The sequence below is a fragment of the Dama dama genome, chromosome 20 (genome assembly GCF_033118175.1).
Source record: "Dama dama isolate Ldn47 chromosome 20, ASM3311817v1, whole genome shotgun sequence".
Taxonomy (NCBI): Eukaryota; Metazoa; Chordata; class Mammalia; order Artiodactyla; family Cervidae; genus Dama; species Dama dama.
Genome location: NC_083700.1, coordinates 53,606,346 through 53,613,257, shown reverse-complemented (window position 1 = coordinate 53,613,257; position 6,912 = coordinate 53,606,346).

Below are 6,912 nucleotides of genomic sequence, written 5' to 3'. Positions count from 1 at the left end.
TTTTGATATAACAACCAATGATTGAAAAACACTGACACCTAAATGTAATCAAATCCATACTATACACTGCCAGGAGGAAGCACACGAGATCCCACCCAAGACAAGGTCATGAGGAGAAGACCTGACAAGCAAGGCAGATCAGGACTTCAGGGATTTCAAAAAGCTGCCCTGGCGCTCACCTTAAAGATGATATCTGTCTTTCTGATGCTTGCTATATTAGACTACTTCCTAATTTCTGTGACATGGGTAGAAGGCCTTCCCCGATCTCTTTCCAAACAGAATCAACTTAGAGCTTTAATCAATATGTCCCCTGGACGGTGGTATCCTATAAGATTATCCAGGATGGAAGGAGTGTTTCAATCTAGACCCCTTTACTGGCATTCTAGCCTGCTTGGCAAATGCGTACTAATGCACATGACTGCTCACAACACTTTAATCATGAACGGCATAAAGAACCTGATCACACAAAAGGCCTAATAGGCACAGAGCCCTTCGGGGGGTGAGGAAGCCCTATTAGAGAACACAAAAAAATATTATTCTAAACATAGTTATTGGATCAACGTTTGCTTGCTGTGTTTTTGCTCTTAATGTGCTGAGGTTGTGCAGTGGAAACTATTGTTAATATAATGAAAGATTTAGAAAAATAAGAGTTTAGCCTTAGTGTGGAAACAATAAGATAATTGTTAATTTTAACCAAGAGTGCTAAGCAGAGGCTGCCTCACCGAGCCAGAGTCTTTGTGTGGTAAACTTTTTAGATAAATTTAGCTGAGAACTTCTGCAAAAAGACTGACCTTTGTGTTAACAGGATTGTATTTTCTACTATGTTGCAACCTGCTGTAACATGAGACTGCAACTTTTCTGTTTTCTGCTAAGCTTAAGGAAAAATAGAACAATAAAAAATAGCCTACGGAAAACAGCTTTGTATTCGCCTAGGTCATAAAATGGAAAAGGCAATGGCACCCCACTCCAGTACTCATGCCTGGAAAATCCCGTGGACAAAGGAGCCTGGTAGGCTGCAGTCCATGGGGTCGGGAAGAGTGGACATGGCTGAGCGACTTCACTTTCACGTTTCACTTTTATGCATTGGAGAAGGAAATGGCAACCCACTCCAGTGTTTTTGCCTGGAGAATCCCAGGGATGGGGTCACACAGTCGGACACCACTGAAGTGACTTAGCAGTAGCAGTTAGCAGGTCATAAAATGCCAATGGGCCCCAAGGCCAGAAGATAATGTACTGAAATCTACTATGGAAAAAGACTCTCATAAACAAAAAAATATGCAAAAAACATCCTGGTCTCGTAAAGGGCAAACTGACGTAATGTTAAACTAAATCTGTATGCTTATCTTTCACCTCCCCTTAAAAAATGTACTAACTTAGGGTATAAAGGCTACAGTGAAAAATAAAGCAAGGCCAGACCCTGCTGCAGAGCCCAGTCTGGTCCCTCTCTCTCTCTCTCTCTCTCTCTCTCTCTCTCTCTCTCGCTCTCTCGTCTCTCTCTCTCTCTCTCGCCGACACCGTTCATCCTGAGGGTACCCCTGGATCCTGCTGAGGCTGGACCCCGGCAATACACCAACCTTTGTTCCATGCATTTGGTATTAGTATTAGAAACAGTAAATGCAGAAATAAAAGCAAAGTACTAGATTTATCCCCATTTTACAGATGATAAAACCTGAGGCTCTCAGAGACTGTGAATGTCAGAAGTCCAAGACTAGTAAACGTGAATGTGGACCTAAATTTGAAGCCATCTAGATCTGTCTGACTTTGAAGCCAATGCTCTTTCTATCAATGTATAGTTTAAGGCTCATAACAATACTTCAGATATGGGATACTTATTATCCCCATAGTTAATGAGGAAAAAGAGTCAGAAGGTAAGAAATAAGTCAGCCTAAATATTCTTGTGTACTTAAAATATACCCTTTGTATGTTGGCTACAGTGTTCTATGGATATTCAATAGAACTTAATAGAACTCAATGGAATTCCTTTTTTTGCTCTTCATCCCGTTCTATGTCTCCAAATTTCCATCTAGCAATTTATACAAACAAATAGTAATATAACATAAATATGAATAAAACTAATCTTCACCTGAAAAATTACCTCCTATTTAGTTGAAGAGAGAGTTAAATAATAAACTACTAAATGGCAAAGATTAGAATCAGCGGGAATAAAAAAGAGCAAGTGTGGACAGAACATATTGTAATGCTAATGCTATGGTGGATGCTCATTTAAAATATTATCTCAGGCTTATGCCTCAACTGACAGCTTGAGGACTGCCGGTAATCATTTAAAACTGGCAGAAATTATGATTTTTAAATGAATGGTCCTAGGCCAATGAATATCCACAAAGAAAAATGAGAAAATGACTTCCATGTCATACCATACACAAAAAGTTATTCCAGAAAGATTATAGAATTCAATTTAAAAGAGAAAAAAATAGCCTCTAGAAAGTAATATGGAAGAATAATTTCAAGTATTTGAGGATCAGTTCAGTTCAGTTCAGTTCAGTCTGTCAGTTGTGTCTGACTCTTTGTGACCCCATGAATCACAGCACGCCAGGCCTCCCTGTCCATCACCAACTCCTGGAGTTCACACAAATTCATGTCCATCGAGTCAGTGATGCCATCCAGCCATCTCATCCTCTTTCATCCCCTTCACCTCCTGCCCCCAATCCCTCCCAGCATCAGGGTCTTTTCCAGTGAGTCAACTCTTCGCATGAGGTGGCCAAAGTATTTGAGTTTCAGCTTCAGCATCAGTCCTTCCAATTAATACCCAGGACTGGCCTCCTTTAGGATGGACTGGTTGGATTTGCTTGCAGTCCAAGGGACTCTCAAGAGTCTTCTCCAGCACCACAGTTCAAAAGCATCAATTTTTCAGCACTCAGCTTTCTTCACAGTCCAAATGTCACATCCATACATGACTATTGGAAAAACCATAGCCTTCACTAGATGGACTTTTGTTAGCAAAGTAATATCTCTGCTTTTTAATATTCTATCTAGGTTGGTCATAACTTTCCTTCCAAGCAGTAAGCGTCCGTTAATTTCATGGCTACAATCACCATCTGCAGTGATTTTGGAGCCCCCAAAAATAAAGTCTGACACTGTTTCCCCATCTATTTCCCATGAACTGATGGGACCAGATGTCATGATCTTAGTTTTCTGAATGTTGAGCTTTAAGTCAACTTTTTCACTCTCCTCTTTCACTTTCATCAAGAGGCTTTTTAGTTCCTCTTCACTTTCTGCCATAAAGGTGGTGTCATCTGCATATCTGAGGTTATTGATATTTCTCCCGGCTATCTTGATTTCAGCTTGTGCTTCTTCCAACTCAGCATTTCTCACGATGTACTCTGCATAAAAGTTAAATAAGCAGGGTGATAATATGCAGCCTTGACATACTCCTTTTCCTATTTGGAACCAGTCTGTTGTTCCATGTCCAGTTCTAACTGTTGCTTCCTGACCTGCATACAGGTTTCTCAAGAGGCAGATCAGGTGGTCTGGTATGCCCATCTCTTTCAGAATTTTCCACAGTTTTGTTGTGATCCACACAAAGGCTTTGGAATAGTCAATAAAGCAGAAATAGATGTTTTTCTGGAACTCTCTTGCTTTTTCGATGATCCAGCAGATTTTGGCAATTTGATCTCTGGTTCCTCTGCCTTTTCTAAAACCAGCTTGAACACCTGGAAGTTCACGGTTCATGGATTGCTGAAGCCTGGCTTGCAGAATTTTGAGCATTACTTTACTAGCATGTGAGATGAGTGCAATTGTGCGGTAGTTTGAGCAATCTTTGGCATTACCTTTCTTAGGGACTGGAATGAAAACTGATGTTTTCCAATCCTGTGGCCACTGCTCAGTTTTCCAAATTTGCTGGCATATTGAGTGCAGCACTTTCACAGCATCATCTTTCAGGATTTGAAATAGCTCAACTGGAATTCCATCACATCCACCAGCTTTGTTCATAATGATGCTTTCTAAGGCCCACTTGGCTTCACATTCCAGGATGTCTGGCTCTAGGTGAGTGATCACACCATCATGATTATCTGGGTCATGAAGATCTTTCTTGTACAGTTCTTCTGTGTATTCTTGCCACCTCTTCTTAATATCTCTGCTTCTGTTAGGTCCATACCATTTCTGTCCTTTATTGCACCCATCTTTGCCTGAAATGTTCCCTTGGTATCTCTAATTTTCTTGAAGAGATCTCTAGTCTTTCCCATTCTGTTGTTTTCCTCTATTTCTTTGCATTGATCACTGAGGAAGGCTTTCTTATCTCTCCCTGTTATTCTTTGGAACTCTACATTCAAATGGGAATATCTTTCCTTTTTTCCTTTGCTTTTTGCTTCTCTTCTTTTCACAGCTATTTATAAGGCCTCCTGAAACAGCCATTTTGCTTTTTTGCATTTCTTTTCCATGGGGATGTTTTGATCCCTGTCTCCTGTACAATGTCATGAACCTCCATGCATAGTTCATCAGGCACTCTGTCTATCAGATCTAGTCCCTTAAATCTATTTCTCACTTCCACTGTATAATCATAAGGGATTTGATTTAGTTCATACTTGAATGCTCTAGTGGTTTTCCCTACTTTCTTCAGTTTAAGTCTGAATTTGGCAATAAAGAGTTCATGATCTGAGCCACAGTCAGCTCCCGGTCTTGTTTTTGCTGATTGTATAGAACTTCTCCATCTTTGGCTGCAAAGAATATAATCGATCTGATTTCGGTGTTGACCATCTGGTGACAGAAAATTTGAGGATAGGAAAGGTAGTTTTAGGGCATAAAATGTGTGAAGCAGTTGTAAAGATTAACAAATTTGACTATATGAAAATTAAGATATATTGTTAATAACAGATGCTTTAATAATAGAAAAAGGTAAACTGCATATGGGAAGACATATATAAATAATAAATGACCATATACAAACATATAAATAACTTCTAGAAAGATAGGTACTCAATAGAAAATTGAAAATGATAATTCAGCTGTTCCAAAAGAAGGTATCCAAATGATCATAACATTTGAAAAAGATCTAACAGCATAAATCATAAGATAAATCAAGTTAACGTCACTAGGCTATTGTAGCACACACCTATTACAGTGGCCTAAATTAACAATACTGATAAATGGCAATGTAGACTAAGACATGGAGCTACTAGAATTCTTAGACATAGTTCCTGAGTAAATTTAGTACAACCACTCAAGTAGGTTTGGTAGTGATGTTGGTGGCACCAGAAGACATCTAGTACTTATGCCCTGTGTAGTCCCCTCCACATTAAGTTTATGTTTTGCCATGTGACTTGACAATGATATGTCAGCAAACATGACCCAGGGTTGAGAAGTATTCCTGCAACTTTCATTTCCTATTAACATAAGTGAAAGTGAATGTGAAAGTAGGACAGGGCTGATCTGAAATAGGATTAATGCTGAGAAATCACCTGTTGCTTCTCCAGACCAATGAAATCTGTTGCTTATATCAGGCAGCAAGAAGTAATTCCAGAAACAGTTTAGTCTTCCTGTGAATTATATGTAATGAGAGTGTGCTTATAAACTGGAAAAAGTTCATTTCCCTATCCCCTTTTCAGAGGTTCTCTTTTCTTCAGAAACTAATAGATAGTTTCTTTTCTCTAAACATCTAAATGTCAATAAAAGTCTAGGGTCAAATTAAAATTACTGGCAGCTTTAACACTCAGAGAAGTCTCCAAGTATCTAGGCTTCACCCATATTGAAAAATGACCACCCAGAAAGCTAAAGCTTCAGGCTCCCTAACACTTTGGGAGTTTAACCTAAGTTCAGTCTTGGCTAAAGCTATTTCTACGTAGGGAGATAAGAAAAGTTTTATATTATTTTTTCAGATGAGAGAAATTAACTGGTAGCTACCTCAATTGTCCAGTGAGATTAGAGTGAACTCTGTAAAGGAAGGCATAGGAAGTTCTGCATGTCATAGCAAATGGTGCTGCCCCATACTCACTGGAAAACAGGATACTGTTGACCCAGGGAAACGTGTCACATGCTAGCTAAAACAGTGCAAAAGAATCTTACCTGTTTGGCTATATAAAAGTGTAACATTTCATCCTACTTACTAGTCACTTTCAGTCTACCTATATGCATGTACTTAATTCTTTTTACCCTAAAATGAGATAGTCTTCTTTCTTTTCTAAATTGTCATGACGAGGACTTTATCTATTGATAAAAATTTTAATGCACCAAAAATATGAAACAATTGAATTTGCATTATACTCCAAATCCCTTTCCAGATGAGCTAAAGATATTTATCATAATAAATTTGGAATTTTGGTTAAGAATAATTTAATTTATGGTAGGTATAAAATTACTTATGAAAAATTTATAAATCAGTAATCAGTATAGAAAAGGCTGGAAGCATATATTGTATACTCCAAAATTAATCTTACTTTTCACTAATTGATGGCACTAGAGATTATTTTCCCACTTCAGTACTCTTGCCTGGAGAATCCCATGGATGGAGGAGCCTGGTAGGCTAGAGTCCATGGGGTCTCTAAGAGTCGGACATGACTGAGCAACTTCACTTTCACTTTTCACTTTCATGCATTGGAGAAGGAAATGGCAACCCACTCCAGTATTCTTGCCTAGAGAATCCCAGAGACGGGGGAGCCTGGTGGGCTGCGGTCTATGGGGTCGCACAGAGTTGGACACAACTGACGTGACTTAGCAGCAGCAGCAGCAGAGATTATTTTGTGTTTCTGAACTTTGTGGATTCTTTAAATGACTATATAAAATTATTTTATAATAGTAGAAAAACATATACAACAAAAAGTAATTTCCCTTTTGAGAAATAAAATCATTTATTCAAGAAATATTTCTTTAGTATCACAATCCATTGGTCGCTGTTTTATTATACAAGTTTTTAACAAACAATGATGGTATACAAAGCCTGTCATACATTAGTGTTCA